Source organism: Mercenaria mercenaria, chromosome 6 (assembly GCF_021730395.1).
Source record: "Mercenaria mercenaria strain notata chromosome 6, MADL_Memer_1, whole genome shotgun sequence".
NCBI classification, from domain to species: Eukaryota; Metazoa; Mollusca; class Bivalvia; order Venerida; family Veneridae; genus Mercenaria; species Mercenaria mercenaria.
Window position 1 is genome coordinate 19,271,620 of NC_069366.1, and position 14,170 is coordinate 19,285,789.

Consider the following 14,170-nt stretch of genomic DNA (forward strand, 5'->3'; position numbering starts at 1 on the left):
TTTATTTAAGTTTAAACATCCCTGGTTCATCTGGGTGCTGTCTCCAAAAAATATATGACCATTATATGCAAGTTATAGAGGTCAAAAGGTCATGCGTTAAAACTGATATTTTCACATAATTTTTGGCACTGATGCAATGATTCATGAATAATTTCTCATTATACAGGATTTGATTTACAATATTAGGATTAAATAAACCATACACTTGTATCCAGTATATAAATTATGACTCGCACTCGAAAACGTATTGTATGCTCATATATAAAGGTTAAAGGTCATAGAGTATATATACAGAACAAAATAGCTAACCGCATTTGCTATTTTTCCAATATCTTTGCAAATTCTGTAAATACAAATTTGAAATTTAGCATACTTTTAGAACAAAGTGTTGTTAATAACATAATAAAATTTCAAAAATATTATGTGACGCCAACATATAAATTTTATTCAATTTACTAACTCACCTCATTTGAAAAAAGTCACAAAAACACATAAAAGCTGTGTTTTAGTGAACAAGTTATTACCATTTGTAAGAATAAGAACTGTTCATACAAACATTTTTTCTAGCGAATGGTTAAATATGACATTAATGGTGAATGCTGTTTTTAGAAAAAGCAAGTTAACGAAGTTATTTCATTATCTATTTCGTTTTAGTATGTACATGCACATTGTAAACATGTTTGTTTACTTTTTGTGACCTATCAAAAATTGGTTGAAATCGTAAAATGAATGAATATTATATCTGAAGACGTGTTTTGGTTTTGTTGAAAGTTCGGCATTTTATCAATTACATATTGTTTTGAGTGTATACTACATTTCAAGAAGTATTTTATGTTTTTTTTAAGATATTGGCAAATAAATATTGGGGGCACTTAGCTATTTTGTTCGGTATATATTAGTTATATACAGTGTTAGGAAAGCTTTTATTTTACAGATTAAAAACGTCCCAGTAAATCTTTATGTAATATTTGCATACATTTTATCATGAAATACTGCTGAAGGTCACCTTCCGGCAGGACATATTGTAAAGTTTTAAATGTTTCATTTCGTTGCTTTATTAGCTCGACTTTTCAAAGAAATAGTAGAGCTATTGCTCTCGCCCAGCATCGGAGTCGGCGTCGCCGTTGGTTTAAATTTTTGATTAAGTCAAATATATCTGTTACTATCAAAGCTATTGACTTGAAACTTTAAATAGTTTTTTACTATTAAAGTCTACACCAGGAGAAATAAACTCCCTAACTCTGATTTGAATTTTTACAGAGTTATGCCCCTTGTTAACTTAGAGATTTTGGTTAAAGTTTTATCAAGTTTGTTACTGGCAAAGCTCTAATTCAGAGTCAAGCAATGAGAAAATTCGAGTGCGCTGTCTTATGGACCGCTCTGACTTGTTTTAATTCAGGTTGAGTCTACTTAACCAAATATTTCTGATTTCTTGTTAAGATAATTTTCTTTATCTAACTAAGGCCACACCAAATTGATAAGTTGTTCATCGGATTTTTTTCTGAAAAAATTGAGGCGGCGAGCGAAAAAATAATTTAAATATTTTTTTTGGTTTTTGAGAATATCAGGAGCGAGCGAAGAGCGAAGAAATATATTTGTCTTCATTTGGCTCTCGGCTGACTAATAAAAACCTTAAAATAGAATGTATAGCCCTTTTAAATTAAAAAGTAAGTCCCAAAGGGATTGCGAAAACCTGACCTCCAGACACACAACAAAGCGAACTCGTGAAAAAAAGTAATAACATTGTCATACAGTACACTGTAATCAAATAATGCATGCTTTTGAAAATGCTGTTAGAAAATATGTAATAAACAACAGTGCATAACCTTACGCCATACTTATGTGAAAATGTAGCATTTCTAGCTGGCTTTACAATGTTTTTGATCCATCATAAATCTCTGTGAGTGTTACTAGATCTATTAAAGCTTTTGATTTGAAACTTAGAATAGTTATTTACTGTCAAAGTCTACACCAGGAGAAAAAATACTCAAGTCTTAATCTAAACGGAGTTATGCCCCTTTTTAACATAGAATATTTTTAATCAATTTTTATGTAATGACCAATAGCTCTGTTACTTTCAAAGCTTCTGACTATTATGCCCCTTTTACTGGCAAAGCTCTGATTCAGAAAAGTCGAGCATGATGTCTTATGCACAGCTCTTTTTCTAACTTTTATACACTTTTACGTCCGTAAAAAGTAGCGCACCAAAAAATTTTGGATTGATTTTTTTCAATGGGGCGAGCGCAAGCCAAAAACAAAAAAAAAAAAATATTTTTTTTTGTGTTTCTGAAAATATAGAGCGGCAAATCCGATGAACAACTTTTTAGTTTGGTGAGGCCTAATGCAATCAGTTTAATCATACAGATGCTTCTCAGTTTAAATGTCACAAATATATGTTAAAGGTCCGAAGGTCGCAGTAAGTGTAAACATGATCATATTGCCTACTGAAAAGATGCATAACCTTGCATATAAAAGGGTACTATTTATCAACTACATCAATGCTTACTTTTATTGATAAACCATTCAGTTACGTTATTATTTCAAAAAAGAAAGAAAAAACAATTGTCAAAAAATTATTCTTTCAATAAATTTGTGGCCAGTGCGTCTGTGTTCATATTTTGGAAATGTAATACTGTTAATAGCATTTTTATATATCTATCAGAACCAATCGTGATTTCATTTTTGAATTAGTTCTAAAACTGAAGAGAAACACATTTATTATACTTTATGATAAAAAAGGTAAGTAATTTCATCTACAAACAAAAAGAAAACTTAATTTGGGTGCTTGTGACCTTGACCTTTGCACATGTCAAATTGTCTATAATGGTGAATGTTTAAGTGGCGTCGTTGGAATATATCAACAAAAATTGCAAGCCAATATATGTATTATGTAAGGATGATGTCGGCTGTATGTGGGAGTCGCTAAAACATGTACAAGTACTGGTACTTGTAAACTCATTTTTACAGAACAATATTCAGTATTGTTAAATAATTCGTTTATGTGAAATTAGCAGAATAGCAGCATAGGGTAATGAGTTCTTAAAGTGGGTAGTGGACGAAAGTCCCCATCTGTAATGGATGGAACAATTTATTTCCAGCGGAGCCCACGGCAGGTGTGATATTTACCTTCCCAGCATATATTTTAGACCGATAGTGCTGGAAACAGTACCAGTACTGAACACTGGTCAGGATATCAGCCGCAACCTTGAATCGAACCCGGACCGCTGTAGCCCAGTCTGTTCATTTCTGCGCCACTCACTCTCTATCAATAGAGAGTTTTATTGAACAAAGAACATAATCTAATTAAGTAACGTATGTACCAATAAGCTGCATCTGGCGAAAGAATGCACTTTAAAGTAATTTACATAAATAATTATTCAAAAGGCGTTTAAAGATATTTGTTAACTAAGCACTGTAACCTAATGCTCATTGTGTAAATTTGAAAAGTTTGTCAATCTTAAGTGTTAATGTAACGTAGATTTTGGTGAAATAAATGGTACACTAAACAAAGCATGATATACTAGTACTCAGTGGTAGACAGTCATTGCTCAAAGTGTGGTAAATTGTGGGAGAGGGCATTTCATTCATTAAATCATGTAAAAGCGACTTGTAATTAGAACTCACAAATATAAATAAAATCGAATTATACCTGTGTTATGCAGTATATTTTTTCAAAAGTAAATATAAGTATCGGTACATATGTTACCATGAAAGCATGCTGAAATAAAACAAGAGGACCGCCTTACGGGTGCAGATGCTCATCTGACTTTTTTGTCTCTATATAATAGAAATATTGTCATACCCATGATATTTTAAGTTCAAAAGGGGTCGTAATTCTTGCAAAAACAATGTAGAGTTACTGTACTTGCAGCTTTAAACAGCGAATAACTGCTCAAAGTTTTAAAGCAGAGACTTTGACCGTTAATGAGAAAAGTTGACCTAAACGCAAACTTTAAGCAAGAAATCTGATATTTTCTGAGACCAAAAGGGATCATATTTCTTGCAAAAAAAAGGACTGAGTTATGTTTCTTGCTTTACAGAGTCAGTCTTTGATGGTTAGTAAGTGTTTCAAGTTTTAGAGCAATAGCTTTGATAGTTTAGGAGAAAAGCTGGATAGTAAAACTGTGCACATCTCAGGAAACTGGGGCTGTCACTGGAGTGATTCCATTGGTGGATGAAGATATTGCACAATAACCTGAGTAAAAGATATTAAGTAATAAGAGAGGTAAAGATAAAGTGTATCAAAACACTATATAAGTATATTCTAAGCAAAAAGGGGGAAATAATTCATTAAATACTGGTGCAAAAGTTATGCACCTTGTGTCATATGATGAGGGTGATGATGTGGAACAACTTCTTCAAGTTTGAATTAAATGTGCATTTCATAATAACTGAGATATAGTGAAACGCATCAAAATTAACCTTAAATTCTAAGTAAAAGGGGGCTTAATTCATGAAAAACTGTACCAGAGTTATGCACCTTGTATCATATGATGTAGGTGATGATGTTGAACAATTATTTTAAGTTTGAATCAGATCCATTCAGCAATAACAGAGATAGAGTGAAAGTGCTTTAAAACTTTAACCTGAAATTCTAAGTAAAAAGGGGGAATAATTCGTGACAAAATTGTGCCAGAGTTATGCACCTTGCTTCATATGATGAGGGTGATGATGTTGAACAACTATTTTAAGTTTGAATCAAATCCATTCAGTAATAACACAGATAGAGTGAAAGTGCATCAAAACTTTAACCTGAAACTCTAAGCGAAAAGGGGAATAAATCACAAAATATTGGTACCAGAGTTATGGCCCTTAGGTCAGATGATATGGGTGATGATGAGGAATAACTATTTTAAGTGTAAATAAAATCAATCAAGTAATTACAGAGATATAGGTAGAAAAAATAGTAAGTGTAAAAAAACAACTTTAACCAAAGTAAGGGCGCGGAAAGACGCCGACGCCTGGTCGAGTAGGATAGCCCTCCTTATACTTCGTATAATCGAGCTAAAATCAGATGAGCCAATAAGGAACCCCATATTCTATAACAATGCTTAAGATACCTGTGTTAAATTACATACAAAATTTCAGTATGCGGTTCGAGCCTCACTCGGGGCGTTGAATTCTTCATGTGAGGAAGCCATCCAGCTGGCTTACGGAAGGTCGGTGGTTCTACCCAGGCGCCCGCTCGTGATGAAATAATGCACGGAGGGGCACCTGGGGTCTTCCTCCACCATTAAAAGCTGGAAAGTCGCCATATGACCTATCATGTGTCGGTGCGACGTTAAATCCAACGAAAAAAAATTAAGTATGCAGACAAAGGGAAAATCAAGGATCATATGTTGTGCTGTACATGATATATATTGATGATAACGTAAGTGTCGAGGAGCTGAGGTCTGATTTAACAAGTACATAATACGGTAAATATTCATCTTTATGTCTATAGTATTGATTGTGACCATCTGCTGATATGTTTTCTATATAATTGAACAATCCCTTAAGCAAGCAAGTAGGGTACCATAAACCTTTCGACAAAAGCTTTGTAACGATCAACTGATGCCAGTAACGTAAGTACTATTTAGACCACTGAATAGAAAGTAATGTCATTTAGTGTTTAACGATATGGTTCAGACAATTACATTCTATAAAGGGAGATAATTTAAAAAATGAGCGAGATAGACTCATGATTTTATACACTTCAGATTCAGTGGTCTTTATCGTTGCGTGAAACTTCAACAAAAATGATTGGTTAAATTTAGAGTTATTCTTTGGAAAATAAATGTTATATGTAAGTTTAATAAAGGGAGATAATTCAAAAAGTAAGCTAGTAGATAGATTTATTGTATTTGTACAAAGCACTTTTCCCTAATGTCCTTAATCTTTGTATGAAGTTTGAATGAATTCCATTTATCACTTTTGGATAACATATTAATAGAATCTATAGATGACATTGTCTCAACGTAAATAGATAAAGTGCACGACCTTTGACCCTAATTTCAGACATTGTTTCTATTTGTCATGTTCTGTTTTAGCTTTGCATCAACTCTAGGTGACTAAAAATATTTTCATAATACATTTAGGGTAAAATTTTCCAGAAATATTGCCAGTACATAATCATTGAAATGAAAGCTACACAAAAAAGTTTCAAAATCAGAATTTCAAAGCATGACCTTTTGACCCCTCTAATTTACATAAAACATCGTTATATTTTTTGGAGACAGCTATCAAAGTAACCGGTAAGGTTCAAGCTTCAACAAATATGTTGTCTTCGGGCATTAACATGCCGGCCCTCATAAAATGATTTCTAGAGCACTTTTGTCACTAAAACCACCTGACTATGTATATTTATCGATTAATGCAGTGCTTTGATAAATTAGATAGATTATTCCTTTTCTAAAACCTATTGACAAGATTAATACATGTACAAGCCTTGAAATCGATGTCATAAAGTATTTTAACCCGATATCTGATTCGGATAACAGTACACAAGATTTAACAGCCGATAAATGATTTAATAATTCACCAACACTAGGTAGATAACCTGTTAAGCACTCTTACAATCTTCTCCAACATGTGGAAGTAAGCTTATCACTGTTACAACATGGATAGTGAAACACTTATGGAAATGTTTTTACAGCCCAATACATTAAAGTCGGATGTACTACATAGTAAATATTTTAAGCGCAACATAAAAATCATTTCAAGTTGCAAAATTCCCTATGGAAAGCCACTGCTGGTCTTAACGTTATTCAGTGTTTTCTTAAATGGTATTTAGTAACTGTGATGATCTTTTTTACTCCAAACTGTTTATGCCTAAAAATATCTTTGTTTCCAGTAACATGCTAAAAAAATTAGGTAACGTAGGTCGAAATTTTTTTAAAAATATATTTCTATTAAGAGAAACTTTTCGGAAATAAATTTTGAGTCAAAAATCAATACAAATGCCTTTAGAGCATCTGTAAGTTGATTTCTAACATCACTGGCCATGTTTAAAGCACAAAACGTGTAGTTTTGCAACTTTTTGTTAAAAAGTTGAAAAAATATTCTCTATGGCTTTAAAACATTTAGGGTCGTGCCAAAAATTTAAGGTAGGTCGGAGTACCGGAAACAAACAATTGTTTACGCCTAAAATAGTGAAATCTTACATAGTTCATTATATGAACTTTTTGCCGAAGAAATGACAATAACATCTTTAAAGATGATCTTTTGGAAGCAAAGAACGCAACCAAGCAAATAAATAAAAGAAATGTGAAACACCCCTTACCCCCCCCCCCCCCCCCCCCCCCCCCCCCCCCCTGCACCGTCTTAAGCGGAATTCTGTTATAGTAAAACTAAGTGGACTTCATGATCCAAAAGGACCAAAATATCTAACAACACTGAATCTGAGTTTTGGGAGACATTTTATATCCATCACATAGCACTTGAAGACTGTTGCTGAGATTATAGGTCAATAAAATTTTTAGAATGATCATTTGGAAGCATAGAACAAAACAAAGCAAAATGAAGCAGACTTGGTTTGATTGTGTCTATGAAATATGAAACTGCCCCATGCCACTAGCTCTGGCTTGAACAGTGTTCTATTACAGTATGAATGAATTGTCTAAAATCCGAATCTAAAATCAGGATGAAATGTCTGAAAAATATTAACTGAACACAATTTGAGGCAGCAGTGTTACAAGAATCGCATTCTGCACATCATGATTAAAATGTGACTTACGATATTTTCACTTTAATGTTACCTATGGTAGCATATTTACTCTCTTGTTGGTTAGCTGCTATGAATAATGTGTTGCTGTGAAACTATCATAAAATGGAAAACAACTGCCAAAAGAAGATCATAGGCTTTCCAAAAATCACACACAACAATTTAGTTTTGAAATATTAAAAATCTATTGTGTACATTCTGTCATTCATATAGATAGATTAGAATGACAATAGCCGTCTTCATTTTATATCTGCCAAGTTAAATATATTTCTTATATCTTGGTTTGCTATCGCTAAACACTAACAGTTTTGACAGCCTGGTAAAAGTTTTAAATCTAGTTCTTACTTTAAAATACTTGCACATTTTCCTTTGTTTGCTAATTTTTGGTTAAGCATTACAGAAATTCAGTCATTTAAAGTCGAACAGTCAACCTAGCTAATGTTCCTGAACTAATCAGTTCTCTACAAGAAAGTACTAAGCTCTCCATATTAAACAGATGTAGGTCGAATGACTTCAGATACGATGTCTTTATCAAATCATCATGGAGAACAAAGGCCTTCTCCAGATATCTGACTCAAGATCCTATGTTTCATAGATATGTGTTCTTTCTATTGAGCTGATTCCGTATATTTCCTTATAACGCAACTATTTCTAAAATTGAAAGAAAAACCAAAATAACTTTATTCTTATTGACAGGAATGACTGCCCATATAAGCTTTATGATCATATCAATGCATAGGTTGGTGAATTTCATCTAGAATAATAGTTACATGGATGGTGCAATGCTATTTTAGGCTATTTCTGAGTTAACAGAAGACAACTATCTCAAAATTTAACCCTAACAGTTTAAATAAATCAGTACGTGATAATTAAGACTTCAATGTCTTTTTAAATATATCAAAAAGAAACAGTGGTAGTGGTGACGTATTTTAAAGTTTGTTACGGAAAAAAATATCACTGTCTGACAACTAAAGAAGCATATTGCATTCTTATAAAATAACTGATATTAAGTATGTTTCTAGAATATTTCCTAAATGATTGATCCAATAAAATCAGTTTGTTGAAATGGTAACTTAACATGTGCAATGTTTGTTACATTCTGATTCCTGCTTCACGTAAGTGTTTACTCTATGTCTGCGAACAATATAGCTCACATAATTGTTATTTCATTGATAACAATTGATAATATCATTTACTGAGTTATAATGGTCTCAGATTTTTATTAGATGTTTGTTGCACTGGTTCTTTTAATGCAGATAAGTTAAGCATACCTAGTTTTGAGTAAAAAAGTTACAATAAGAGTAACAAAATACCATTTTTGAAAACACTGAGAGACTTTAAAACCAAATCAAAACTGTTTGGTACATGAATATGCAAAATAGTTACTTAACCTCAAACAGAACTATTAAGATGCCATTGTCTCAGCTCAATCATTGCATCATTTATATTGTTTTATCACCAAAACGGTCTAACATATGACTGATTATTATCCCTATGGTTCTCCTTTCCAAACATAAACTGTTGCCATGGAAACAGTGAAGTCATACATAGTTCAAAAGAGTTTTCTCATGGGAACATTTTTTTTATTTTGGAAGAGTTGGTTCTGCCAAACAATTTAGTATCTATGAAAAAACGTCTACAGGGTGCATAGTAGGCGTTTCTGGCCCATGTACTAATAAAGATATCACATTATGCATTGTTACCTGTACGTACATCACATACACGTTTAAGGACTGCACATATATGTGGAGTTCTTTCACATACTTATCCAATAACAACATAGAATGCTTTTATATAAATGACAGAAGACAGCTTTGGCGTTCCATATGTTTTATTATACACATGGATGAATGCCAGGGAGTAGTTATTTGATCGCTAGATTATGTGTCATACTTCGAATGAATCGAATACGTAACGTGTTTAAACAGATATAACCACTTTCTGAAAATGAAACGTGCAAAGTTTAAAACGGAAAAAGGAGTAAAACACATTTAATTACAGGATGTCTTAGGATTAAAGATGGGTAAGTAGTGTACACATATTTTCTTAACCGATATATAATGCTATTTGTCCAGATAAAACAAGACATCTTTAGGAAGAACACTCATTTTTTTTCCACTTTGCATTAAGAAAACATTAAATCTAAACCGCATTTTCCTATTGACGTTTCAACTGTTGTATTACTGTTTTACTTTGAATTCTAGACTATGACCTGTGTCATAGCTTAGTACGAAAAGTCAAAACGCTTATTGGGCGTAACATAAAATTTGACTTACGACAGACAAAGCCGCTGGCGATTCCGAATGCACCGCAGTTCTAATAAGACTTTCCAATGTTTCAAATGCCGAAATTATAAAAGGAGACACACACTTTGTTTTATGTCTATTTTTGAATATCCTTCGGTAATGCAAGATTGCGCAGTATATAGAGTAACATATGCGTAGAAAGTTGACACAATAACATTTAGAAGGACTCGTGTGTATTTTGTGCATGGAATAGAATTGTGTCAGACGTATCAATATAACGGTTGCTAAAGTCTTAGATCAAGTATCAAGATATACAGAAAAATAAATCGATCCTTTGAAAGAGCTCATTCCCTTCAACAGCTACCTAAATGTAACGTTTAATTTTATTATTTTTTATTATCATAATAAAAATAATAAAAAGTATAAAGTACTGCAAATGGCCTTAAACTATCGTATCGTTATTTCATTGTATCATTAGAATGACTTTCATGAAATTCGTCCTTGGTCGTTAAAAACATGGAGCGCAGACAGATATCGGGGTCTTATTTCTCATGAACAATAGGGTATTGAGTATTAAATACGCTCTGAAAAGAACTTCAATATATCGAGCAATACTAAAATACACGACAGGCGTGCAATTGTAAACTACGGAATTGCATTAGGGCCATCGCTTTTGAAATAGTGGATCTGAAACGCGATACTCGATAGTACGATGATGAAAACGCGAAGTCATTAAACTACGATAGCATAGCAAAAACGCGATACTACGATGATGATAACGCAAAACTACGATAACAAAAACGAGATAATACGATAGTACGATGATGATAATGCGATAAACTATCATGTTTTCACCATCGCATCATAATATCATGTTATCGCGTTTTCGTTATCGTAGTATCCTGAATTCGCAATTTCATTATCGCATTATCGACTACTGCAATATCATCATCGCTCCGTCGCGTTATCACCATTGTACAGTCGCGTTATCACCATCGTATTGTCTCGTTATCGTCATCTTATTGTGGCGTTATCGTCATCGTACCATTTGGTAGCTGATATTGATGAAGATCGACAGCTACTTTATAGATAAGGCTCCGAAGATAAATACGACTAAATATTCGAACTTGAACTTTAAAAACCTGAAACATGTTTATACATGGATAAATCTTTCATATAAAAATCATAGATGCGTCCAAAATATAGTACCTTTAAATGACCAAAATAGTGATATGTTATTTGTGAAAATAATAGGCTGATATGATAATTAATTAACTTTGGAAGTTAAAGTATTAACATTATATAAATGTATCACGGTGATTCTAATATAAAAACGGTTCCGATTTGATAATCTTATAGTTATTATAAAAGTAACATGTTTAGAAACTGAAAAGATTTTGGAGTCGAAAAAATAACCAGTTCAATGTTACCAGTCAATGTCAATAGTTTGAACCTTTTGTTTCATGTCTGTTGCATCAATGAATTTGATTGACTTGTTTTGTTTCCTAAAGCAAATGCCCATATAATGCTAACGCAACTGTTAACGCGGCAATATGATGATAATAGCACGACAGTACGATGATGATAACGCGATAGTACTATGAAATTACGAAATCCCGATACTACGAAATATAAAGAAAACGCGATATCACGACATTACGATGGTATAAACGCAACAGTGCGATGGTGAAAATATGATAGTATATCGCATTATCATCATCGTACTATCGTATCATCCCGTTTTTTTGTTATCGTAGTATCGCATTATCTTTATCGTGATGTTGCGTTTTCATCATCGTACTATCGAATATCGTTTAAAGGCGATGACCCTTATGGAATTCCCTAGTATACTCTTAACGCATGTATTCCAATTGATCTACACGCTAAGGTGTGAACTATTAACCATTTGTTTGAAGGTTCTAAATAGGTTTCTTAAAAAAGTGCTGTTTTTTATTTAGTACTACGCATAGGGTCGTCGGGAGTAGGGCACTTACGAAGTGAGATATGCAGGCTTTCGTTAATTAAGACTGACTTGGCAGTTTAGAATGTTTGTCTTTGATGAACTTGTTATTTCTAGATAAAACGTGGACAAAGTATTGTTGAAAAGAAAACTTTAATTTATTTAAGGCGGAAAAATTAAAATCAACCCATATATTGGAAGTAGTAAAGTTGGTGGAAGCAACAAAAAGCTTATAAACTTTTAAAGTTAAGGAATAATGTAAACAATTATGTCTAGAAAACATAGATCTCCTCTAGCAGAATTAATATGCGGTGTAGCGCTAATAAGAATCAAAACCGTTTCATTCATATTGCAGTTCGTTTTTGAAAACATTTCATTGTCATTATTTCTTTTAAACGACTGTCCTTATATTAACATCAAACTTCACATTGGCCTAAGTAAGGGACATACAGTAGCTAGTTTAAGGACGGGTATCCTAATCACCATGGTCACTAGGGGTCAAATAATTCAATAGTGCTGACCAATGTTTTATGGAAAGCGTCGCAATTTCAATCTATCTTTTGACTATTGCCTCTGTAATCACCACATCTGACATAACTTGATCTTAATAAGGGAACACATGTTTTAGTTTATGTTCAGATACCTCAAAGGTCAAGTTGACTTGGGTCAAACATTTTTATCATGTTGGTAAAAATTATGTAGCATGTTTCTCAGTTACTCTTATATCTCACAAATCTCACAATGCTTCTTAGTATTTCCACTTCTAACCCCTACCCGCATTTCTTCCATCCTCTCGTCACCTATTACAACCCATACATTTGTCACACTAACATATATCTCATAATGTTTCTTCGATACCCTCATACCACCTTGCCTCCACCCTTTCCAACCTGTTCCATCCCTCCATCACGAAAATAATTTCTTGTACATTTCTTACGCTTACATGTATATTTCTGCCTTTATTTTAGTATCCTCCATACACCCTACCCCTGGCTCCTACCCTTACCAGTCTTCCATTTATGTTTTCATATTTACATTTTTCACACTTACACGTCATAATGAATATTCAGTATCTGTCGGTGCGACGTTAAATACAAAAAAAAGACCTACACACACTAAAAAAATATCAAATAAATCAACAAGTTCTTACATCACAGTATCTCAAATGATAAATAACAAAATGCCCGTTGTGGTACAGTTTAAAAATTGCACTCACTTACTATTTTCATCATTATGTGCCTGTTTTCATTATTGTATATAAAATCAACAGAAGACTCGCAAGTAGCGATAGAAGGCAATGGTAGGCCTCTTAAAAGACACCGGAGCAAATCGGCTGATAAAGGTAATTTTGCTGTTAGATATTTTCTGAAATATTCATAGCTACCGTGTGTTTGAGAAGTGTTTTTAAATGTAAATAAATGTGATTATTGATCTTTCTGAATACATTTGTTTGTATTGTAAGCCACAATCAAGGGCTATTTAAAAAATCTTATAACCTATTCAAAAGACATACGACTACTTACCTGTAACTTTATTTGCTATATCAGGTTGGCACTGAATAAATTAAATTTGGCACAGTATATAGAATTATAAATAACAAAAAAAAAAAAGTTGATGAGACCCAAGGGTTTTAACTGTCTAATGAAGGAATATAGAAGACAATGAATACAATTCAGATGATTTTTTAGGTTATTGCCTTAATGCTATTGACACTTTCATAATCTAAATTTTAAGACTTATTTTTAGCATTGCCTTTAGCTAATAAGTATACCTAATTCACTTCCTTTCCTGTGTTTATTATTAGGTGAAAAGTCAACAGAAGACTCACATGTGGCAGTGGAAGAAGATGTTAGGCCTTCAAAACGACATCGAAGAAAGTCAGCATATAAAGGTAACTTTGCTGGTAAATATTTAAGCATATTCACAGCTATCTTACCTCCAAGCAAACTCTTTAAATGTTACTGTAAGTGAGCTTTGCTTTTAACAAAACCATTTTGAAAATGTTATAAACAGACTTGAATACTTTTTGTTTACAACTTTATTAGCAGTTTAGGCTCAGCATTGGATACATTAGTATTTAAATGATCAGGTTTGCAGGATATGTAAACGACATTTTTGATAGTAAGTGCCAGGATTTAAAATATCTTAGGAAAGGATAAAGAACGGAATGATGTAACTTAACTGCCATTTGTCTTGTTTCAGGTTAAGGCAAAATGTAATATAAACTTAGAGGTTTCAAATACATGTTGAAAATTATTTAGA

The 14,170-nt window shown here is 32.9% G+C and overlaps 1 long non-coding RNA gene across 1 annotated transcript; it reads left to right on the plus strand.

The window, feature by feature from the left end:
• Nucleotides 1-9,590: 9,590 nt before the first annotated feature.
• LOC128557629 (uncharacterized) lies at nt 9,591-13,813 on the plus strand. The gene is made up of 3 exons (XR_008371277.1): nt 9,591-9,725; nt 13,179-13,250; nt 13,713-13,813. It is a non-coding gene; the product is annotated as an uncharacterized LOC128557629 (long non-coding RNA).
• The last annotated feature ends 357 nt before the right edge of the window (nt 13,814-14,170 follow it).